Below are 24079 nucleotides of genomic sequence, written 5' to 3' on the forward strand. Positions count from 1 at the left end.
GCTAGTATTCATACACTGTTTTGATTTGTTTTGTTTTGTTTTAAAACACTCTAACACACTGTGAGAGGACAGAAAGAACCTACATGATGAAACATGTCTGGGTCTCTGAGGGGGTGCCTTCTTTTGGTATCTGTTCCATGACCTAACTGTTTTCTCACATAAATAATGAAGAGGAAGGAGGTTAATGTTCTCAACTTGGTCTAGTTATTGGAATCACCTATGATATATTTTTTTAGGACGGTAGCTTAAACCATTTATCATTCATAGTCTTTCACATTACATCGATATTCTTATGCATTATTCATTGATGACCAAGTGCTATTGCTATTGATAGCATTGCCTACAAACATTGACTCCTTAGGAGTTACAAAATGATGATATTGTTTAACATTATTCAAAAAGCTGAAAAAAATGAGAAAAATGCACATAAAAAATAGTATGTACAATAATAACCAAACAAAAAATTAGTACTTAATTCTTGTTACAGTTTACAACTTCTAAGTTAGGAGTTGGCAAACATTTTCTGTAAAGGGACAGATGGCAAATATTTTAGGCTTTATGGGCCACACAGTTTCTGCAACAACTACTCAGCTCTGCCATTGTAGCCTGAAAGCAGCTGTAGACAAGATGCAAATAAATAGGTGTGGTTTGTTGTGTTCTAAGAAAATTTTATTAACAAAAAACAGACAGCAGACTGAATTTAACCTGAAAGCTGTAGTTTGCTGATCCCTGAGATACGCCACAGCCTTTGCATTTTTGGACACAATTGTTATTTTCCACTTCTTTGGCAATTTCAATCATATACAACTGGCAAGAAGAGTAGAGTGACTTCTCAGTGTTCATCACCTAGCTTCAACAGTTGTCAGCTTAGGACTAATCTTGTTCCATATAACTCTTTACCTACCTCCCGTCTCTGAAATATTTTAAAGTAAATCTTTTTTTAAATTTTATTCATAAATATTCACATTCATTTCATCCATAAATATTACAGTAACTCTAAAAACATATCTGTAATATAATTATCACACCTAACTAAATTAACAATATGTACTTTTAAATATGGGATCAAATTAAGAGCCTAACAAGATCCAGTTTCAACTGATTTGATTTGTCTCTTCGGTCTCCTTGGGTTTCCCCTCTATCTTTTCCCCCCCTTTTAATATATTTGATGAAGAAACTGGATTATTTGACCAGCCTGCATTTTGATTATTGAATCCTAGTGGTGTCACTTAGCACGTTCCTTTGTCCCCTATATTTCCTGTAAATTGAAAGTGAGACATGGAAACTTGATTAGATTCCAACTTAAGTTGTTGGTGAGAACACTTTACATGTAATGTTGTGTGCCCTCATCTGCAGTCCCTTTTTGTGTTATTTACAGCTACTGATGCCTACTGATTGCCTAGACCCATTGATTCATTAGGAGTTACAGAATGATGATATTTAAAAATGTTTTTTAACATTTTTTTTTTTGAGAGAGAGACAGAGGGAGACACAGCATGAGCCGGGGAGGGGGAGAGAGAGAGGGAGACACAGAATCTGAAGCAGGCTCCAGGCCCCTGAGCTGTCAGCACAGAGCCTGATGAAGGGCTCGAACCCATGAACCATGAGATCATGACCTGAGCGAAAGTCAGACCCTTAATGAACTGACCCACCCAGGCACTCCAAAATGATGTTATTTTAGCATCCTTTCTTTACTTACTAGCTGCAGTCTTCTGTAAAGGGAAAATTTCCTTAAATAGCGATTAATTTTCTGTTAGCATTGGTAAATGAAAAGCAGGAGGAGTGCGTGATTTTCCCCTTTTATTTGGCAGATTTTAAAATAATGAATTGTTTCTCTAACATTCTCCAAATGTGACCAATGAATTTCTTCTTCATGGGCATCTCCTTAAAGTACAGATGTCCAGATCCTACCACTGATCTATGGAACCAGATTCTCCAGGGGTAGAACCTGGCTTCTGCATACTTAAAAGTCTTTTGGAATGATTCTAAATGTCTACAGCTCAGCCATTGAGAATGTCTGGACCAGATGACCCCTAAAGTCCATCCTAGGACTACCATTGTACAGGGCTATAATATGTCATTAATTATAGATTGCTTATATCCTTACTCCTTGTCCTCCTCTAACTGGCTAGTGAAATGATGCCAACCAGGTGTTCAGTGAACATTCAGACAGCTGCACAGTTGGTCAGGGACACGTTTATTTTCCACCCAAAGGGTAGAGATTGGCACCTTCAGAGTTCCAAAGTGTTCAGGATTCCCTGGTGTTCTTCAGCTCTCTAATTCCACCCTCCCAGAGATGACAGGCACATAAATTAATGTCTTAAATTCACCCGCAGAGCTGACTCTTCTTGCAATAAGTCTCCATGAAGGCAACACACAAGGTGGAGTTCAAGAGCCAAGCCAATAAACCCTAAGACACTCGATTACCTGCCTATTGAAACGTAAGAAACATTTATTGGCGTCTGGAGAAAAATTCATTCAAAGCCTGCCTCTCTCACTGTGGGACCCATGGCAAGTTACCTAATCTCTTGTGCTTTGGATTCATTGCCTCTACAATGGGGAGAACAGCAACTCTCTCACTCAGTTTCTCTGAGGATGAAATGAGTTTGATACAGGGACACCTGGGTGGCTCAGTCAGTTAAGCATCTGACTCTTGATTTCAGCTCAGGTCAGGATCTCACGGTTCGAGCCCTGCATCAGGCTCTGTGCTGACAGTGTGGAGCCTGAATGGGATTATCTCTCTCTCTCTCCCTCTCTCTCCCCCTCCCCCACTCACCCTCTCCGTCTCTCTCAAAATAAGTAAATAAACTTAAAAAGTTTTTAAATCAAAACAAATGAGTTTAATACATATAAAATGCTTAAAACACTGTTTTGCACTTAGACTGGTAACCACTATTAATTAAAGCTGGGAATGCCACCTGTGTGGTGGCTTAAAATCAGCAACAGGATGGATAAATACAAACTTACCACAAATTGTGGCTTTCAAGAAAACTTGACAAATATTTTAAAGACTATGAGATCAAGAACAGAGTAGAATGTAATTCCCTTTTTCTCACTGTAAGAATGGTCCTATGAATATTGTGAGCTAGAGGGACTAGAGTCACAGAATCCACAAATCTTAGTGAAAATTAGTTCAAACCACCATGTGTCACTCCCCTAATTCCATAGTTTATGGGAGTTCAAGACCCCGTTCCTGCCCCAAGAATACTTTTTACAACTTTATGTGACCACTTTGGACTCCAGACTCTTGCTTTTGAAACATATCCCATACATCACGTCCTACTGCCCTAAGCAAGAAATGAAGCCCTTTCTTCAATTTACATTTACTTCTGCAGAGCATTTATGAAACTCGTGAGCTTTGCTGTTTGTTTGGGGGAAAGATGAAAGACACACCTTATATCAGTGAAAACCACCTTGCTGGTCAATAGATACAGTCATCCTGAACTATGTGACTCAGCCCTGTCCAATAGAACTTTCTATGATGATGGAAATGCCCTACTTCTGCACCATTTATACAGTCATTATTAGCCACATGTGGCTTTGGAGCACTTGAAATGTGGCCAGTATGACTGAGAAATTGAATTTGGGATTTATTTAATTTTAATATATTTGTATTTAAATAGCCATATGTGGCTAGTGGCTACTGTATTTATAACACAGTTCTAGTTTGTTCCCTGCAGCCTCATGAGCTTTTCATCCCATAGAGTCCCAGAATCTCTCCCTCTTTTCAGACCTTCCCTTAATTCATGCCAAGCAGCTCATCCTTCTCCCGTGAGACTACAGCATCTGCCCACCTGCTGACAGCCATGTCTTTGGATCTCTACTTATTATGTGACTACTTATTATTATTATGTACTTATTATGTGACTCTTGGCAGGTTACTTAATCTCTCTGAACCTCAGACTCCTTGCCTCTGCAATGGGGATAATACTAGTTACTGTCTTTGCTGGGAATTAAATAAGCTAATACATATAAAGTGGAATACATATCCCAAACGGGCTTAGCACAGGTCATTGCAAAGAAAACCATTTTTATACCTAAAAGGAGTCCTGATGATAAATGTTAAGAAATAAAATTTTCACTGCATTATATAATTGTAGGCTGCACTGTCCAATGCAGTAGCCACTGCCACACGTAGCTACTTACATTTAAATTTTAATTAACTACAATTAACACTCAGGGGGCCATCTAGGTGGTTCAGTTGGTTAAGTGTCCAAGTCTAGATTTCGGCTCAGGTCATGATCTCGTGGTTCCTGAGATCAAGCCCCATGAAGGGCTCTGTGCTGACAGCATGGATCCTGCTTGGGATTTTCTCTCTCCCTCTATATCTGCCCCTCCCTTGCTTGCTTGCAAGCTCTCTCTCTCTCTCTCTCAAAATAAATCAATAAATAAACCTTAAAAATAAAATTAACATTCAGTTCTGTTGCACTAGTACACATTTCTTTTTATTTATTTATTATTTTGTTTTACAGAAAGATAGAGAAAGAGTGCAAGCAGGGGAGAGGGGCAGAGGGAGAGAGAAAGAGAATCTTAAGCAGGCTCCACCCTCAATCTGGAGCCTCACATGGGACTCTATCTCACGACCCTGGGACCATGACCTGAGCCCAAAGCAAGAGTCAAATGCTCAACCAACTGAGCCACCCAAGCACCCGTGCACTAATACACATTCCAAGAACCTGATAAGCCCCATGTGGCTAGCGACTATCATATTGGACATGGAAGATACAGAAAAGTTCTACTGGATAGCTGTGGAACACTATTATTATCTCTTTGTACATAAACTCAAGAGAGAAGAATATCCACAGTAGGTCAGAAAACCAGTTAAATTGGGGATACCAATCAATAACAGACATGTCCCATTTATCAGTCTCACTCTCTCACTCTTGCCAGTCAATCTATATTCCCACATTTCATTTTTCCCTTTTACTCCTTACTTTCCCATCTTGACAATACTAATGAAATGCATTGAATAAATTCAATAAAATGTTGCCAGCTTAATTTTCAATGTTATCAAGAATATTTTCTTCAGAATTTATTTTCTTTTAAAGCTTCACAGCAGATGAGATTATGTCTTTCTTTTCATTAATACTAGGTCATATCTGGCAAAACACCAGGCATAATCCTATTCATTTTCTGCAGCCACAGCACAGCTAGGCACAGTAGATAATTTAATGAACATTTTTATGTAGTCCTGTTTGCTCACAGGTTGACAGAGCCCAATGTAAGACGGTCCAGTATGTGTGCGTTTTTGTGTGCGTGTGTGCACAGTGCTCAGATCCATATACATGTTTTGTTATTCATTGTAGTTGACAGAAACTTGTCTGGGCAGTTAATGAAAGTTCTCCCATTAAGCTGCTATTCTCTTGGGCATCTGCTCCAAAGGAAAATGTTATCATTAGTACAGGATGGAAACTTTCTTCCAACATATAGAAACTTATCCTAAGAGCACACAGTCTTGCTCTTGCTTGATGTTTTTCTGAGTATTGGCTGCCAGAAAACTCTTATTTTAATCTTGGTGAGAGTACAAAGAAAGGGTACTTGGTAAAGAAAAGGTTAATGTGGGCCATCATCCTGAAGAATAGGTACTTAGTATTTGTTTTCATGAGAAGAAAATAAAAACAAGTAAATAAAGTGTTTTCATATCCTATTAAAATAAATAATGAAAATAAAAACAAGTAACTGTTGACCTTCAACAATAAAATACAGCCCTACACTTTGGGTGTTTTAGTGCAAATGGAAAGGTATCCAGATTCTTACCTGGGTGGTTTGAGTCAGATATTCTGTCAATCCTTAGAAACTATGTGGACTTGGGCAAGCCACTTCCCTGGGTCTTTGTTTTCAGATATCTCTAAACGTCAGAGTTCAGGTCACCTACCCTTCCCTCTCTAGGTTAAAGAATATCTTGGGTCAGTTTCCCCAGGAGATAGATTCTGAGATAGAGATTTACTAGCAAGAGTTTTATGGAAGAATGCCCTTCAGAATACCTATGGGGACTGAAACAAGCAGGGCTGGGTGGAAGAAGAAATTGGGTTACGACAAAGAACAACAGTTTTTCCTGATGCCCTGGAAGCTCTGGAATTGGAACAGCACTTGGAAGTTGTCCCAAATGGACACAAGGGTGCCTGGCCTTGAACTCCCATAGTGAACAGCCATGCCATGAGGGCCATCCTTTGCCTAATGGCAATTCACAGAGAAGGATGTGAACTGCCAGTGTTCCCAGCAGCTGGGAAAATGAGTGCCTATGTCCTGAAAGATAGATCTGGACAGCATCCACTATAAAGAAGGAAGCCCACCTCATTTCCTGCTGCAGGGGTAGTATCCGTTTAATTCAGGTGTGCAGGCTGATGGATTTCCCTAGAAACAGACCCTGAGATTAGGATTTGTATTAAAGTGATTTATTAGGAAACGTGTAAAGAGAGGAGGCCAGCAAGGTTATCAAGCAAAATTCTACTCCTGGTCACTGGCTCCATTCTACAGGGGAGCTTTGGCAACAGTATAGCTATTTCCTCAGAGTTATCCCCATCATGAGGCAAGGTAGCTAGCTTATTATATCCCTGCGTCCATTAACCATTGATGAAGGTCTGTGTCTAGGAGAACTTAAATAAATAGATACGCCCAAGTGTAGGCAAATTGGATTCCAGACACTTGGACCAACCCTTCAACGTCACAAGTGCTGGCTTTGCTGGAAATGAAAGCATACAGGTAGCCCGTGTGCATTAACATGGCAAAGAGATTGGAGAGGCTACGGATGGAGAACTCTCAGCCCAAAGTCTGGGCTCATTGGTCCTTTTTACCCCACGTGTGGTATTACTCAGGCAGCAGCTGAGCCCAAGTGTTCTACTTCTTTGTCACTGCCTATGCTCCAAAGTAGAAAAGGCGATAATCAAATTTGCTAATCACTTCTTTTTTAGCATAACACATTCTCCTATAAACAAATGTTTACAAAAGAACACACATTTACATTTCTCCCAAGAACAAGCAATAATTTTTTAGATCAGGGCAATCCTAATAGAAATTAACAAAATATAGCATCATTGTCATGACTAGAACTAATCTTGGAACCATCCAACTGTTTCTCACAATACATCATCTTTACATGCAAGTACGTTTTTTGAAATAGAGCACTTTAAAATCCATGTGTGATGCTGTTAAAGAACTTATCCTAAATCACATATACTTATTTGGGTAATATCACAAAAGTTTCTTTCTAGTGAAGCCTGTAAGCTAAATGCAATAACTTTCTGAATTGCTTTAAAAGTTATTTTAAAGAGCTTTCTGCATTGGTATCCAATACAAGTATTTATAAGATCATATTCCCTGTAATAATAACTATGGCTGTGTTAAGTTTCTTTGCCTCCTTTTAAAATTTGTAACCTAGGGGTGACTGGGTGGCTCAGGTGGTTGACCCTCCAACTTCTGCTCAGGTCATGATCTCACAGCTTGTGGGTTTCAGCCCAGGGTCTGGCTCTGTGCTGACAGCTCAGAGCCTGGAGTCTGCTTTGGATTCAGTCTCCCTCCCTCACTGCCCCTCCCCTACTCACACTCTGTCTCTCACTGTCTCTCAAAACAAATAAATATTTAAAAAATTTTTTTTTAATTTTTCATCACATGACTTCTATCAACATTTAAAACTCATGTCAAGGAGGGTCATTTCAGGCTAATACTTCATTCCCAAATAGTACTTGTTCAAAATTTAAAAATCAAGAGAGCCCCACAATAGAAGAAACATTGTAAGGGCTTGGATATTAGGCAACTCCCTCTTTTATGGGGGACAATCTGAGGGCACAATCCTTGCTTTATAATGATAAACAAAATGAAAGGAAGCCCACGTTAGCCACTCTTAAGTGTTAGTGTCCACGTGCAGGTGGGAAAAAAGGGGTATTAGTTAAGCACACAAGCTTTATCAGACCTGCTGTAAATAGGCTTTTCCCCCCACCTTTTTCTTAAAGTCTCCTATAACTTTATTGATTCTGTCTACAAGTATAACAGTAAACACATTTCTATGCAAAGACTAAGGAAAAAGGTTTATTCTCTTCCACTACATGACCATTTTGAAGAAATGCCTTAGGTGTGATACCAAGCAGCAACAGATATCATATTGAAAATGAAATACTCTGCTGATTATCTTACTTAATCCTTATTGTAATTGGAAAACAATGTAGTATGTATGTCATAAGCACGTAATTTTCTAAGTGTCTAAGTGAGAGATCTGTATATATTTGTTAAACACATAACTTACAAAAAAATTAAAGGTAATTTATAAAAAATTTGCAGACTGTCCTATGGGGCCACCAAGCTAGAAATCACTACTGAACTAGCTTTTTCCTTACACTGCTCAATAGATGAAGTGTGGAAAGAATAACTATATTTATATTTGGTCCAGTACATACAATTTAGTAGTGTTCAGAGATTTTAAAAGAAAGATTACAATCTAAATTGGAAGGTATATGGAATTACTTGCAATTTGTGGAGAATTAAATTTTTCATTCAATTTGCTCAACATTCTAGGTTGGAATATTTGCCTTATTTCTAAATACTTTATGGTTAAGTGCATAAATTGCTATGAGACACAAAAAAACTTCTAATCGCTAAAAAACCGCAGTGGGCTTAGACAATTCGGCTCTGTTATAACTCAAATTTCTTATCTGCAGAAAAGAGAGACACAATGTCTTATCGCCTGCATTTTATCTGATTTTGATTGGGAATCAGAGCTATGTTTCTTATTCTGTTGAAGACATACTGAAACCAGACAAAGGATCTCAAGGTAAGGAACAGGAAACGGGTATTGATTTCCTTTATCCACCTCAGTCTCTTCACGTCTTTTTGTATTGTACTATGATGGATTAGGTGGACAGGCCAGCAAATGTTTCACATTTGCTACCGATTTGATGGGCTTTGGGAAAAAAGGATTTGAGGTATAGGCTAGTAAAGAGTAGAGTCCTTAAAACCAGGTCTGGGTCAGGTTGATAAGTAGCAAGGCATATGTTCCCTACATCAGAAGGCTCTAAACCTCCTACCTAATATCTTACTTGGCTCTCTCTTAGCGTGCATGCGTGTGTATGCACACACACACACACACACACACACACACACACCTCTCACTGAAATAAATACTGATGCTTTTCTTAACATAAGATTTCTTTTGATCGCTTCTGTCTTTCCTTTCTCTGGAGTAAATATGATCATGAAATTATACTTTCTCATTCTCACCTATAATCTTCCAGGTCAGTATTTCTCAAAGTGCAGTCCTGAAGACAGTGTACCCAAACCATATAGGATACAATGCAGATCCCAAAGGAGCTGAAGCAGTCTCAGTTCTGCATTTCCCCACAAAAGCCTTGTGCACATTTAAGTTTGAAAGTCACTGCTACAGCTTGTTATATGGGATTTAAATGCTAAGTTAAATAAACTAACATACAGCCCTTCCAAGAGCTATTTGACACCGTAAAAAAGAAAAATGCAAGATTAAATCAAGGTAGTACACCCACTTCCCTGGCCTCTGGAACACCCCAGGCTCCTCCTTCTTACTTCTTTAAGGGCTTTGTCATTCTTCTTTCTCAGTAGTAAATTATTTACAACATAATTAGGCAGTCATTGTCTGAATGATTCCAGTCCCTCATCCTATCCCACTCCACCTTTCTATTTTCTCCTGATATTCTTTGTCACTTCTTTTAAGAGAGTGAAGTTCAACAAATTGAAAAACTAAAGACAAAATAATTATGGTAGAAATGTAACAATAGAGTGAATAGCTTTGTACCAGATAGCATCGGCAATAGTACAGCGGGCAGTCGTTCTAGTCTCCCTCCGTTCTCACCATCCCCCCCCCCTCAGGTCCCCCTCCCTTCAGCCATCCAGTCACCTGAAGGATGTCACCAAATTAGCAGGTCACCAAAACTTCCTTCTGGAGCAGTGCATCTCAGGAACCATATACTTTGTTTTTCCCTTCTCCCCATAAAAACTGTTCTACCCTCTAGGTGAATAAAATAAACAACAAATTAATCACCAAGAAAACTTTCCATTGTGGTATTTTTCATCATGCATATAGTTTTTCTTTTTAAATCAACTTTTTTTTCAAGTATAATTACATAGAATAAAATTCAGCTATCTTAAGTATACAGTGCAAAGGGTTTTAACAGATATACACCTGTGCAGACATCTCCACACTCAAACTATCTAATGTTTCTCATCACCCCAAAAGGCTTCCTCCTGCCCCTTTGCAGTTAATCTCACCCCACACTTGACCTCCCAGCCCTAGGCAACCACTGATCTGCTTTTCATCACTACAAATGAATTTTGCCCGCTCTAGAATTCATATAGACGAAATCATACTATGGGTACTTTTTGTGTCTGGCTTTTTTTTTTATCTCAACATAATGCTTTTGAGGTTCATTCGTGTTGTTGTATGTAAGGATATAGGAGGTTTTAAAAATTTTTTTTAAGTTTATTTATTTATTGGGGGGTGGGGCACACACACGCAGGGGACGGGCAAGAGGGGAGACAGACTCCCAAGCAGACTCTGCGCCATCAGCACAGAGCCCAACGCGGGGCTCAAACTCATGAACAGCGAGGTGATGACCTGAGCTGAAATCCAGAGTCGGACATTTAACCAACTATGCCACCCAGGTGCTCCTGGGTATACCAGTTTATTCATTTTCCCCTGGATGGTCATTTGGACTATTTCCACTTTGGAACTACCATGAGCAAAGTTATCACCATTCTGTGCAATTCTTTCTTGGACATATATTGTCATTTCTACTGAGTAAATACTTGGAGCAGAATAACTATGAGATATGGTAAGTTCATATTTGGCTTTATAAAAAACTGCCGTCTAAAGTGGTCAAATAAATGATTGAATCACTATATTGCACACCTGAAACTAATATAATACTGTATGTTAACTGCACTGGAAATAACATAAAATGAAAGGAAATGAAATGAAATAAAATAAAATAAAATAAAATAAAATAAAATAAAAATGAAGTGGATATATTGTTCTACATGGCCACCAGCAATACATGAAGGTTCCAGTTTTTGTACATCCTCACGAACATTTAGTCATGTCAGCCTTTTCCCTTTTCCCATTTGGAAAGTTGTGCAGTGTACCTCATTGCGATTTTAGTTTGCATTTCTCTGATGACTAATGATGCTGAGCATCTTTTCATGCGCTTTTTATTCCCATTCATATAGTTTTTCTCTGAAGTATCTGTTCAAATCTTCTCCCCATTTAAAATATGTTATTTGTCTTACTACACACACGCAATACTTTTGATGCTGGACTCAAAGGACCAATTCTGATGGTAGGCATCAGACATAGGGATAAAGGTTAGACTCTTTGTTCGTTTCTGAGACATTGGATTTTACGCCATATAAACTGTAAATCACTAGAACCCAGTCCTAACATTGCCCTTACTTTCTTTTGGTATAACACAGTGATTAGGCACACAGACTGGAGTTACTCAGCCTGGACTCACATTCTGGCTCCACCACTGACTAAAGGCGTGACATCAGGTTAGATGCCCAATCAGTCTGTGCCTCAGTTTCCTCTGCTGGAAAATGAAACAATGCTTAGCTCATGGATTTGCTGTGATATCTAAATGAGGTCATTTAAAGCACTTTGGACAGTCCAAATACAGAGTAGCACTCAGTAAATGTTTGCTGTTATCAGGATGAAGGGTCTGGGGTTTGTTAATTAAAGTGCTCGCACAAAAGATTCTTTCCAGAATCCTTATCTATACGTCATCTCTCTCCTCCAGTCCTCAATTCTATTTCTATAACTGTTTTCTGGATAAGCAGTATCTGGAGATTTATTTTGCTCTGGCTTTCAGGTGAGATGCAAAAACTGTGGTAGAGAGGGTAGGTTTTATCTGAATGGGTTTAAATTTCATATCAATTTAGCCCCATTTGCTCCTTAGAAGTCTAATTCTTTTTAGAATATTTCAACATAGTCTTGAGACGACTTAAAACTCAAGAGAGGGAAGAGAAATTAGACTCATCCCGGTAGGAGGCTGGGAGTAACACTTGACAATCAGATTGTTTTATTTCAGGGAAGAAAATCAGTTGCCTCCAAGACAAACGGAGGAAGTGAAAGTTAACAACTTTTGGCTGTGAACTTCAGGAAGCCCTAAAAATTCCTGAAAGTGCATATTAAATGAAAAAGAAAAAAAGAAGATGTAGTCGATTAACAGAATAAAAGACAAAAACCACACAATCATCTCAAAAGACACAAAAACCACATGATCATTTCAATAGACACAGAAAAAAGCATTTGAAAAAAATCCAACATTCATTCATAATAAAAACTCTCAAACTAAGGATAGAATAGAACTTCCTCAACCTGATAAAGGGCATCTATAAAAAAGCCACAGCTAATATCATACTGAATGCTTGAAATATTGAATGCTTTCCTTCTAAGATCAGGAACAACGCAAAGATGTCTGCTTTCACCAATTTTCTTCAACTTTGCACTGGAGTTTCTATAGCTAGTACAATAAAAAAAAAAAAAAAAACCCACCTCTTTTTAAATGAAGGGCATCCAGATTGGAAAAGGAGAAGTAAAACTGTCTTTAATCACAGATGACATGATCCAAAGGAATCCACAAAAAATTCACCAGAACTAATAAAGGACTTTAGCAGTATTACAAAATCAATACACCAATTAATTGTATCTTTCTATACATTAGCAATGGAAAAACCAGAAATGGAAATTAAGAAAATGATTCCTTCACAGTAACAACAAAGAGAATAAACTACTTAGGAATAAGTTTAAAGGAAGAAATGCAAGACTTGTACACTGAAGACTATGAAACATTATCGAAAGAAATTAAAGAAGACCTAAATAAATGTAAAGACATTTCATGTTGCTGGACTGGAAGACTAAATATTGTTGAGGTGGCTCTTCTCATATTGATCTATAAATGCAGTGTAATCCCTAGCAAAATCCCATCAGACAGGCTGTAAAAATGAGTATCCCTGTTAGCTTCCTCTTAACTATTGTTGGGACCCATAGCAAAGGGTAAGAATGGAAGTCCCAGCCACAGACTGCCCTCTTCTCTTCTCACTCCCTGGCACCATGAGGGGCTTCATGGGCAGGTGGTGTGTGTGTGTGTGTGTGTGTGTGTGTGGTCACCCCTTCAACCCAGGGTTGTGCATAATAGAAACATAGTCCCCTTTCAGGACAGACCGACAGCAGAGATCCAAGTAGTTGCTAGGAAAGAGCTCTCTCAGAGCCACTTGGGCAGGTACTTCCAGTTCTGTTTACCAGAGACATGGTCTAGAAGCAGAGGCATGGGCTCCAGATGGACAGGCACATTGCCTTGGCCCCACTGACTTATTTAGAAGGAGACCAGAGGTGTTCTCTAAAGCCATGTTTCTCAGAACTTTCATATGCAAACAAATCACTGGGATCTTGTTAAAGTGTAGATTTGGTGTGTCTGAGGTAAGGTGTGATGATGTGCATTTCTAAGTTTCCAGGCGATGCTCTGCTGCTGGCCTGTGGACCACACTTTGAGTAGCAAAGCTGTAAATCAGTGGCCCAGATCAGGAGCCTTACTAAGCTGGCTCTAAGAGCAGCTGTGGAATGGGAGGGACATCTATAGGGGTGAAGGGTTGCTTCAGCACCATCAACCCTTTATCACCTGGGAGATGGCTGACTGGTGAGCCAAGAGTGTTTGCGGTACTGGCTCTTGAGGAACTCAAATCTAATGATGAGTTCGATATCAACAAGTGCAAGTCATTGTATTAAGAGGGATACTAGACAAATATCTGAGGCACACAGGTGACACAGCAGAAGTGAGTAATGTGTGAACAGAGCACTGGAAGGATGCACTGGGATTCTTAGAGAACAATGAGGGAAAGGGGATTCAAGACAAAGGGATACAGATGTATCTGTAGCAGATTATATTTTCCAAAAATGGCTGCAGCAATATCTCTAGTTCCATAAAACCTTCTAGAAACTTGTCACTCCCCTATCAAGAGATAAAGTTTAATTCCCTTCTCCTTGAATCTGGGTGGAATTATGATGGCTTCCATGAATCCAACATGGAGAGATAACACCAGGTGATTTATGAGGCTATATTAGGAAAGAGTATGGAGTTTTTGTCTGGTTTTCTTGGGATGCTCACTTTTGGAACCCGACCACCAGACTGTGAGGAAGCCAAGAAATCCATGGACCGTCCTTCTGGGGATCCTGAGTTCCCCACCCAGGACTCCTGTTGAGCTCCTAGCCAACAACCAATACCAACTCGCCTGCCGTGTGAATGAGCCATCTTTAAAGCAGGTCTTCCATTCTTCAGTGAAACTCTCCAAGTGACATTGTGTTGCGGGGAGATAAATCATTCCCACCAAGCCCTGACCAAATTTCTGACTCATGAGCAAAATAAATGATTGCTGTTATTGAAACTACAAACTTTTGGTTTGTCATGCAGCAATAGATTCCAGGAATAGTATCCAAAGGTAAAGAGGCTTGGAACAGCTTAGTGTTTTAAAACATGGCCTCACTAATAGCATGTTTATGTATAACTCAGCTATTAGAAATAAAAGCATGGAAACATGGGAAATGTTGGGAATGCTAAATTTATGGTGTGGAAGGAAAAAAGTTTAGTAAACAGATCATTAGTACTGTAAATGTAATGAGGTTGTACTGTGTAGTCAACCATACGTGGATTAATTATGATTCATGGCTCTTTCAGAAAATATAGGGATGCCTGGTTGGCTCAGCGGGTTAAGTATCTGACTCTTGATTTCAGCTCAGGTTACAATTTCACAGTTCATGACATCGAACCCTGCATGCGGCTCTGCACTGACAGCATGGAGCCTGCTTGGGATTCCCTCTCTTCCTCTCTCTCTGCCCTTCCCCATCTCATGTGCATATTCTCTGTCTCAAAATAAATAAATAAACATTAAAAAAAGAAATAAATCAATTTATAGATTTTACTACCACAATGAAAGCATAATATAATTTCAAAAGCAAATTAAGAGCCTACCTGACTTCTTCTTTGGGGGATGAGTCCCCCTATTCTTGGGATAAGAGTATGTAATTCTAACTTGCCATTAATACCTTTGTTCCCCCACTGCCCCCCCAAAACCCCACATTTCTAAAAAAAAAAAACTAAGAGTTTCTGGAAGAGGTCAAATTTGTGACTGTTCTTTAATGCTAACAACCTTATTTTCTAGAGGCCTGAGGCGTGGTGGGTGTATGCTAATTTGAGGGATAAAGATTTAGAATGTACTGAATAGATATGCCCGGATTATTTCCTAAACTGTGAGTCTCCTGAAAAAAATTTTTTTTATTCTTTTGACCTTAATCTAATATTTAGTTGAAAAGCAATATCCCCATGTAGTATGGGAATTTAAATTACATTTGAGTTCATAATCAGAGATTCCTGGGATGGAGACAGCAGGTGACAAACAGTTTCCTTCTGCTTTCAGCTAAGCTGACTCCTCCTACAATATTGTGTTCAGTTCCTGGCACTACATTTTAACAGAAACATGGACAAATTCAAGTGCATTGGGAAGAGAGTGATTTAAATGGTGAGGGAACAAAAAGCTGTGTCAGATGAGAGACAAATGAAGAAAAAAGGGATGCTTACTTTAGGGGAGGAGACAACTCACAGGGCATGGTAGACATTTTTAAATAATGAAAAAACTTTCTTGCAGAAGAGCTGTGAGCATCATTGTGTTGCCCAAAGCGTAATGAGAAAAGGATCAAGAGGCAATTTAGTGGTGAAGAAGGTCAAAACTGTCCAAAGATGGAATCATCTGTTGGGGGAGCTAAGAGGCCCAATCACTGGAGATCTTCACGAACATTATTTTGAAAGAATTCTAAATCAGATCGTGGTTGGATTCAACAGCCTACAAAATCCTTTACTCAATTGCTAAGAGCTTTGAGCTGCTTCAGAGCCTCCTGTGCTGTCATCTCTGGGAGTCATCGGATGTGCTTCCACATGTGCTTATAACACAGGCCCTTCTTTCCCGCCAATGCCTCCCAGGGCCAGAGTTGTGCCTCTGTGCCAAAGCCACTATGCTGCTGACTCCCACCCTCTTCCACTGCCACTGAACTGTCAACTCCCTCCGCATGGCAATAGCTGACTTCTTCCCCCTTTTGTGATACACTGTACAATTGCTGTCAATCCAGAACCCTATAATGTCAAATATATTTTATGGGCAAATAGCTGCTAGTTCTAAGTCATGGACATTTCCCACCTTGGACTTAACCAGCAGCCTACAGGGGCTTGAGTTGGAATAATCAGGGAGCAACAGATTTTATGTCTTGCTTACAACCACCTTTATCCAGAGTGATGTGTTCATTGTCCTTAAGTACATATTCTTCTAGGTCTCCATTCTTCTTTTTTCTTTAAGGTCCATTCTTCACAGGACACTCCTTGGCTCCTCATTGAAATATCCCTGCTCCTCCCTAAGGGCATACCTGTCATTCTGAATCCCAGATTAGACAAAGCTGTGGCCTTGTCTTCTTCCCTTTCTGTATCTGCCCCCATCCTACATGATTCCGTGAGTGAGGAGTGAGAGCAAAAAATTAGGAAAGTAAAGATAACAAATGAAAAAATACTTCAGAGGAGGGAAGGGTAAAGAACAACGCGGTGTGGATGGCTTAATTATAATTTTTACGTGAATTTAAAAAAATTTCAAAATGTTGTTTATACTACTAAATAGCATGACTGAAAGAAGTACTCGTGTAATTTAGCGCTAACAATGTAATTGGTCATCCTCCACAAGATTTCACTGATGAAAACCTAGCCTATATATCAGGAACAAATATCCAGCAGCTTTCTGGTAGTATTTGCAAAACAATTTTTATTACTCATTCAATGCTAATTATGCATTTTGAGAGTCAAGTTCAGAATAAATTATGTATACACTATGTAAAGATATTTACACACACACCACGTGTATCAGTCGATATTCTCCAACTCATGAGTTAAGAAGCAACTTGCTGGGGCGCCTGGGTGGCGCAGTCGGTTAAGCGTCCGACTTCAGCCAGGTCACGATCTCGCGGTCCGTGAGTTCGAGCCCCGCGTCAGGCTCTGGGCTGATGGCTCGGAGCCTGGAGCCTGTTTCCGATTCTGTGTCTCTGAGCATAGCATGAGATTGCATATATAAACTATTAAGCAAATGCAAATGGAACAACCAGGGGCAGTGTGTCAGCTGTGATCGAAAGCCCAAAGCTTATAACCTGGGTCAAAGTGGAGACGGTGAGCAACAGCATGAGTAAAGGAAGTCACTCGAGTTAGCAAGTCCAAGGCAGGTGGACAAACAGAAGTCTAGTGTCAAACTATCTTCGTGAATGTGGAGCTCGGCTGACAAAGAGGCCAGGTGAGTGTGCAGCTATGGAGGTGAATAACTTGCATCACTCTTCAGGAAAGAACTCGCCTATCAGATGCAAGGGGATTAGTTAGCTGACAGCTTCCAGCTATAAGTGCCTTCAGGACCCATCTTACATTTTGAGTCGGGGACACGCTCTTCCCGGGCAGTCTTAGCAAATGAGTACGCATGATGGAAGCATTGGGATCTGGCCATTTCTGCCCAGTGTGGAAGTGCTTTGCGGGCAGTGTCTGTTCTGGGGCTTTGGTTAGGCTGGACAGGCCTTCCTCAGAGCTGCACTGCAGCCTGAGACTCTTCCCACCCAACCCTTCCTCCTTCCTCCCTCCTTTCACCGGTGTCAAACCTGCATGGTAGCCTGAAGGATGTCACTGTCTACTCCTGCTACTTTCCTCTATTTTTTTTTCATAGATAAATAGTTAAATCTCTTCCATTCGTAACTACATCTTGGTGTCTGCTTTCTGGAAGACTCAGCTGATTACAGGAGGGATGCCAGTGTTCCAAGACACTGCAAGAATACCATCTATACCAGTAAGATAAATCACTGACTGGGGGCCCTGACACTTGGCTTCTCTCATGATACTGCCTTTTCATTTGCCCTTGGTTTGAATGCGAATCCCAGAGAACCCAAGGAAATTGTTCATCGATAGGGTACTTATAGTAAGTCCTGGTCGACAGAAAAAATGTAACAGAATAGACACAAGTGAAAGGAGCACAAGAATCTTTATTCTTCTCCGTTCACAAAAATTGTGCCCTCCCATGAATATGTGAATGTACTAAAAACCATCGTTATGCATTTTATGTTGGTGAATTGTATGGCCTGTGAACTACATCTTGATAAAAGTGTCCTTAAAAAACTGTACATTTCCAAGTAGACAAGGAAATACCAAGATGACTGTAGAGGAAGATAAAGGCAATAAGATAGAGAGTAAATAGTTTCTCTTTTTCACTTTGGCCATATATAAAGAGATTTCATAGTGTTTCTTCATGCAGAGAGGGCCAGAGGGTTTATAAAGCTCTGGAAAATATTCATCAATATACTTTCTGAATTTAAATTGAACAGAAATAGTGAAGAGCTTATGCATTCTTTGAAATGGCTGCTAAAATGAATGACATGGAACAATTACACCTACTTCCCCAAATTATGGGATTTGGGGAAATGGCAGTTGAACAAGTTGGTGTATTCATTCATTTGACCAACATGAAGGGGGTGCCTACTCTTCATCCTAAGTATGGTCTCTTGAGCCCTTGAGTAGCTCACAGCAAACCAGGGGACGTAGACTTTTAAACAGTCTAGGATGCAGGGACACACACTGCAAGACTGTGAGACTGTTTGCAAGAAAAAGTGGCAAAGTCCAGAGAGATAATAGCATCAGACTTGAGGGTGATGTGACCTGCTACTTGGCAAAGCACTAGGAAGACTCGGAGCTCATACCTGCGTGACAGTTGTTTTGTTTCAAGCTCTATTTAAGTTGCTTATATGTATTAACTCATTTAATCTTCCCTCTTACCCTATGTAAGTATCAGCTGTTAAAATAAGCCCCACTAGTAGACAAGGAATCTGAGCTAGTGAGACGATAAGTACCTTGTCCATCATCACAGCGTGGGAGAAGTAGAGCCAGGATGGTAAGTCCGGACAGCCCACTTCCAGAGGACCCCTGTACTGCATTAAGATGGGCAAAATCTGAGCAAGGCTTTCCTTTGTTCTGTCTTTGTCTGCTTCAGAGGTTTTGCTAAGTTTGAAATATTTTTTACTTATTGTACTAATAACAGTATAATAACTTTAACGAAGGAAACCTTATCTATAATCTCATTGCTCAACGAATCTCTGACTCTTACCTATCATTATTCTTTCCTTTGTTCTGATGATAGTCTTTTCCAGAGCAGATTCTCCCTATCTTATGGTGTCTAAAGATGGCTCCTCTGAACCACCTTTCCTTTTTTCCATTCCTGGCCTATGCTCACTTGAGACCCTTTAGCCATATCTCAGCACCTACTCAAGCTCCTCTGTATTTCTGGGGAAGTTGGAGGCAACAGCCCATTTCAGCAGCGAGTGGGACTCCTGGCCCCACAGAAACTACCACAGTAGTAGCATCTTTGATATGTAGGGGACTTGAGGGAACATCATCATCAGAGAGCAGAGAGCATGTGTATTAGTCACCTATTGCTGCCTGAGAAGTTACCCTCAAAAGTTAGTGGCTGAAAAAAACAAACATTATTGCCTCAAGGTTCAAGAGTGCCTTAGCTGGACGTTTCTGTCTCAGGGTCTTTTATGAGGTTGCACTGCAACCTTGTTGAGCAAGTTGGCAGCATCTGAAGGCTTGACTAAGGTGGATCTCCTTCAGAGTTTGCTCACGTGGGTGTCAGTGGGAGATGTCAACTTCTAGTCCATCGGCCTCTCTGTAGGGTTGCTTCCAATACGTCAGCTAGCTTCCCTCAGTGTGAATGATGAGAGTGAGAGAACCAGCAAGCCGCCAAGATGGAAGTCCTACTATCTTTTATATACTAATCTCGGAAGTGAGGTACTATCACTTCTTATCATTTATTAGCCAGCCCTAACATGATGTGGGAGGGGACTACCCTAGGATGTGAATACCCGAGGCAAGGGTCATTAGGGCCATCTTAGAGACTGACTCCCATACTTAGGCAGGGGCCAGGGGTGGGAGGAAGAGCCAGACTTCTGTGTCTGCATCTTAACTTATGGGAATGGTGTCCACTGATGTTTTGCAGTGTGCAGCATATGTAACCACACATAGCAGCCCAGGTGGCAGTCCCTCACCAGGTGGCAAAATCAGGGGTATTTGTCCTCAGCACTCTTCCATTACCTGTTAGGAATTCACTTATTTATTCATTCAACAAACATTTTTTTATTAAGTTTACAATTTTAATTCCAGTATAGTTAACATACAATACTATATCAGTTTCAGGGGTATAATATAGTGATTCAACAATTCTATACATTACTCAGTGCTCATCATGGTGAGTGTGCTCTTAATACCCATCATCTTTTTTACCTACTCCCTCACCTACCTCCCCTCTGGTAACTTGCATCAAACATTTTTAAAACACCTGTAACATGCGTCTGTATTGATAATGTACTGAGTAATGGGGTCCTAGGGTCTCAGCCTAACAGGGCTTTGATTTTCCCACATCTGTGTTTTTCTTCTGGATTTCCAAGACCAGAGTGACCACAGAGTGCCCTACAGCCCCTTTCAAGCAAAAGATTATTGTCTTTCATCCCATTTTCACAGGGTCCTAATCTTTGGTAAACTTAAGCTAATAATGATATTTCCTTCAGGGAGCACAATCCAAATATTTCACAGTCCTTGACCACTGGGTGCCTAATAAGAGTGGAAACAGCCTAAACAAGGGCTGGCTCTACCAGTATGACGCATTTTTTGCTGAAATCCAGTCCAGTTACCCTCAGAGAGGTCTTTTCTAGCACACCCCAGTCATGCTAGAAAACTAATTGTGACTCTACCTACTCATGAAGTTGGCAGTAACAAAAGTTATAAGATGAGCCCTACAAAAAATATTCCTGTTTGCCAATGCTAGGGGTAAAATGTAGGCAATATATTGAAGTCCAGAAATAAGAAGTGTAGGAAAGGAGTGAGTTCATGATGATGGATTGATGGACCAGAGCAGGAAATACAAGGCAGGTAAGCTATTTGTTTTGGAGACAGAATTTGAGTCTTAGGGGAGAGGACTTGAGAAAAATCAAGTGAAATCTGTTAGTAACATGGGACTCATGTTAATGTGTTCTGAATTTCACAGACTCTAGAGCCAAACTGCTGATTTCAAATCCCAGCTCTGCTACTCACTACCTATGTGACAGTGGGCAAGTGACTTAATCTCTCTGAGCTTCAATGTTCTCATCTGTACCTTGGAGTTGACTGAATGAAACCAAACTTCTGGGGTGTTTGTGAGCTAGTATATATAAAGTACTTGAACTTTGCCTGGTATAAATTGAGAACACACTAAGCGCTAATTATTATTATTGGAGAAATTAAAACAATGTCTATTGTGTAATCAACAGAGGTCAAGTTCATTCACTGCACCAATATTTATTGAATATATATATAGCAATGAACCTCAGACAACAAAATCCTTGTTCCCAAGGTACTTATATGTGGAGGAGGGAGGGAGGGAAGAGCAGCGGAGAAATAGAAGACTAAAATAAACAAATAAGTAAAAATATACTATTTTAGAATTTATTATGATGATCATGCAAAAAAGAAAGCATAGTAGGGGTTATAGGAAGTGCTGGAGGTGGGGAGAGGTGAAGGGAAAAAGGTTCTAGAGACAGGAGATTGTTAAGTCAGAAGCGCTGAGGCTGAGTAATGTTTGGTGTGTCCCATTCTGGCTGGAGGGAGATGAGGATAGGGTGAAGTTGTACAATGTGAGGTCAGAGGGGTCCTAGTTGAGGGTAGTGGGCAGATCATGTAGGGCCGTGCAGTCATTGTAAGAAATTTGTTGCTCTAGGATGGAAAGCCATTGGAGGTTTTGAGAAGACGAGAGACCTAGATTTTAAAGGACAACTTAGACTATTGTACGTTGGGATGGAGGGTGGGGGGAATGGAGGGATAGTAGGTAGTCAGGTAGGAGTCTCTTGTTGAGAGATGATGGTAGCTTGGATTAGGGTATTAGCTGTGGGGAGGGAGGTGGGAAGAAGTGGATACTTTTCAGGGTGTATTCAAAAATGTAAGGCAGAGTCAACAGAATTTGCAGATGAATTGGATGTAGCTCTTAAAACAAAGAGAAAGGTCAAAAATAGGGAAGTTTTGTGAGGACAGGGATTTTTCTCTTTTATTCAATGTCATATCCCAACCAACTATACAGTGCCTATTACTCAACAGGCATTCCCTGACTTAATGAAAAGGGCAGTTCTGATTTGTATTATATCCTTAACTTCCTACGTTCAGTAAATACTATACAACAGTGAAAACAACTACAGATAAATGCACTATTGTTATTTGCTGTAACAGAAGAGTGCTTTGTTATAAAATATTCATTAGAAACAAACAAAACCCAACAGGATATCCACCTGAGTACATTTAAGAGTTCTCTGTTTGGAGAAAAGCATAGAGATCTAGAAAACGGGGATTCCATCATCTATCTTCACCAAACCATCACAAAATGCACTAATACACAATCAGTCAAATGAAAATATTAAAATACACATATTTAACGATGTAGAATTTTTCACACATTCAAGACAATCTATCAAATGTTCTATTTTGGTCATATTCTAATATTAAAAAGCAAATTTTGTGCATTATGTCATCTCTTTCTGCTAATATATTGCACCCTGTGAGAGGTATATATGGCTATATAATTGATAAGAATCTCAGAATATGCTAATTGGTAGTCTTCCAATACATTTTTTAGAGTCTAAGGGCAACAGGGCCTGTTGATACCCTTGAGTGTTGCATAGAAGAAATACACAAGAGCACACCCACTTTTTACTCAGTAGTGATTTATGGAGGTTGGAAGCCAATACCTGCTTTTGCCAGTTTTCAGGGATGCGATGAAGTAATAGTTTTTGAAGAAAGCATTTGATGAAAGGATTTTCAGTTTGAGACACATGTATGGATCTTGACTTGCTCCTGTCCTCACAGGTCTTATTGCACTGATTTCTTTAGGCTGTTTGAATTGAGCTGGACTCTATGGAGGCTATCTGCAGCCACTTTCCCCACATACGGTGCCAGCTCCAGAGTATGTCACATATATAGCGACAGGTCCTATATAGGAGAGGTCTAGGAGCAGCAACAGCAATCATTTGGCAAAAGGAGCTAGGGTTGGAGGTGGGGGAAATTTTGTGGAAGCTGAGTTTGCATGACAGGCGTGGGTTCTTTTTTTTTTTTTTATGGTTATTTGGGGTGAAGATTATAGGGGAACACGACGTTCCCTCAGGTCACCCACAGCACTGCTACTGTTCCCATTGCCTTTAACTGGGCATTAAGGCAGCTCCCACTCGCTCTTTCACCTCTCTCCCAAATATCCTCCTCCTTTCTCCTCTCTCCCGAATATCCCAGGGTTAAAATGGCTTGGAGCTCCTAGCTACCGTGTACATTCTAGGCCGGGACAACCCAAAAGGCTGAAGGATTTTACTGTTGCAGTGTAGGGTAGAGAGTCTGGGTTAGCCTTCGCGAACTTTCCAGGCTAGTGCGAAGTTTTCTCATCTTGGGTGCATGTGGGAACCAAGCGTCTGAGTTTTGGTTAATATGTCAACAGGGTCAGTCCCTGTAGTTACTTTGCGAACACTGTGAGGCAAGTGTGCAGCCCACGGCTGCAGTGGCTGGGGGTAAAACGCCGCACCCAGCTTCGTCTTAGGGCAATTCCCCTTCCTCCCCCCCCCCCCCCCCCCCCAGCCAGCATTGCCCTTTAATGCGCGTGCCCGTCAAGGTCCCCGCGTCCCTTCCCCTCAAGTCGCCTCGTTAGCCTCTGTTTCCCTCTCCTCTCCTGGTCCCTGCCTTTCCTTTTCCGTGGGACAGCCCTCGCCCACCCCCGCCACGGCTCACTCGCGGGACTCGGCTGTCACTTTACTTTTCCGTGCCGCCTCCCCGCCCCCTCGCCAGGCCGGCCGGGCAGTTAGCCCGTGCGCGCGCCCGCCACCGCCCCCTCGCGGCCACGCGCCGGGAGGAGGCGGGGCGGAGCGGGCTTGGGGTGCCGGGAGGCGCGCGGCGCGGCACGGCCGACGTGGGGCTCGCGCTCTCGCGGTCTCTCCCGGGCGGGCACACGGGCA

The sequence above is a fragment of the Panthera tigris genome, chromosome C2 (assembly GCF_018350195.1).
Source record: "Panthera tigris isolate Pti1 chromosome C2, P.tigris_Pti1_mat1.1, whole genome shotgun sequence".
In the NCBI taxonomy this organism is placed as follows: domain Eukaryota; kingdom Metazoa; phylum Chordata; class Mammalia; order Carnivora; family Felidae; genus Panthera; species Panthera tigris.